Here is a 2,500-nt window from a genome sequence, read left to right on the forward strand (position 1 = left end):
TGCTTTTCTTTCTTAGTATTTTTGTCTTTTTTCTAGTCAAAATATCACAGAAATCTTACATTAAGAAACATTAAGTACACATTATTGTCTTGTTTTGGGGAAAAATAACTCAAAATGAAGAGAGTTTTAGCTTTAAATAAGATCAATAATCTGCCAATGGGGTGAGAAAAATAATCTTGTGTTCTGTTTGAATTAAGATTATTTTTCTCACCCCATTGGCAGATTATTGATCTTATTTTAAGCAAAAACTGTCTTCATTTTGAGTTATTTTTCCCAAAACAAGACAATAATTGGTACTTGTCTAGTAAATGTTTCTTAATGTAAGAATTTTTAGATATTTTGACTAGAAACAAGACAAAAATACTAAGTAAGAAAAGCATTTTTTGCAGTGTGGAAACATAAATTTTGATTTAAACATAAATTCATTTTTAAAACATATTTCAAAAAGTATTATCTAAAATCATTTTGCTCCTGAAGTAAATGTATGTTCTGGAAAACAAGACGAGAAGAATTGCAGTGAACACTGAAGTGCATCGTCTTCACAGCCGGCGGCCGAATATATCAGGTGTGTGTGAACACTAGAGCAGACCACAAAAATATTCAGCCATAAATATCAGACGAGCTCTTGAGCAAACATGAGCGCTGCGTCTTTCCTGTAATGGCCATCTATAGCCCAGCGGGTACAGATCGCACACACACTTCACGCCCGCTGATACAAATACACACACACCTTCACTCTCGCTGATCCACATACACACACTTCACTCTCGCTGATCAAATACACACACTTCACTCTCGCTGATACAAACACACACACCTTCACTCTCGCTGATCAAATACACACACTTCACTCTCACTGATCCACATACACACACTTCACTCTCGCTGATCAAATACACACACTTCACGCCCGCTGATACAAATACACACACACCTTCACTCTCGCTGATCCACATACACACACTTCACTCTCGCTGATCAAATACACACACTTCACGCCCGCTGATACAAATACACACACACCTTCACTCTCGCTGATCCACATACACACACTTCACTCTCGCTGATCAAATACACACACTTCACTCTCGCTGATCCACATACACACCTTCACTCTCGCTGATCAAATACACACACTTCACTCTCGCTGATCCACATACACACACTTCACTCTCGCTGATACAAACACACACACACCTTCACTCTCGCTGATACAAACACACACACACCTTCACTCTCGCTGATACAAACACACACACACCTTCACTCTCGCTGATACAAACACACACACACCTTCACTCTCGCTGATACAAACACACACACACCTTCACTCTCGCTGATACAAACACACACATACCTTCACTCTCACTGATACAAACACACACACACCTTCACTCTCGCTGATACAAACACACACACACTTCACTCTCGCTGATACAAACACACACACACCTTCACTCTCGCTGATACAAACACACACACACCTTCACTCTCGCTGATACAAACACACACACACACCTTCACTCTCGCTGATACAAACACACACACACCTTCACTCTCGCTGATACAAACACACACACACTTCACTCTCGCTGATACAAACACACACATACCTTCACTCTCGCTGATACAAACACACACACACCTTCACTCTCGCTGATACAAACACACACACACCTTCACTCTCGCTGATACAAACACACACACACCTTCACTCTCGCTGATACAAACACACACACACCTTCACTCTCGCTGATACAAACACACACATACCTTCACTCTCACTGATACAAACACACACACACCTTCACTCTCGCTGATACAAACACACACACACCTTCACTCTCGCTGATACAAACACACACACACCTTCACTCTCGCTGATACAAACACACACACACCTTCACTCTCGCTGATACAAACACACACATACCTTCACTCTCGCTGATACAAACACACACACACCTTCACTCTCGCTGATACAAACACACACACACCTTCACTCTCGCTGATACAAACACACACACACCTTCACTCTCGCTGATACAAACACACACACACCTTCACTCTCGCTGATACAAACACACACATACCTTCACTCTCACTGATACAAACACACACACACCTTCACTCTCGCTGATACAAACACACACACACTTCACTCTCGCTGATACAAACACACACACACCTTCACTCTCGCTGATACAAACACACACACACCTTCACTCTCGCTGATACAAACACACACACACCTTCACTCTCGCTGATACAAACACACACACACCTTCACTCTCGCTGATACAAACACACACACACTTCACTCTCGCTGATACAAACACACACACACCTTCACTCTCGCTGATACAAACACACACACACCTTCACTCTCGCTGATACAAACACACACACACCTTCACTCTCGCTGATACAAACACACACACACCTTCACTCTCGCTGATACAAACACACACACACCTTCACTCTCGCTGATACAAACACA

This window comes from Pseudorasbora parva, chromosome 22, assembly GCF_024679245.1.
Source record: "Pseudorasbora parva isolate DD20220531a chromosome 22, ASM2467924v1, whole genome shotgun sequence".
NCBI classification, from domain to species: domain Eukaryota; kingdom Metazoa; phylum Chordata; class Actinopteri; order Cypriniformes; family Gobionidae; genus Pseudorasbora; species Pseudorasbora parva.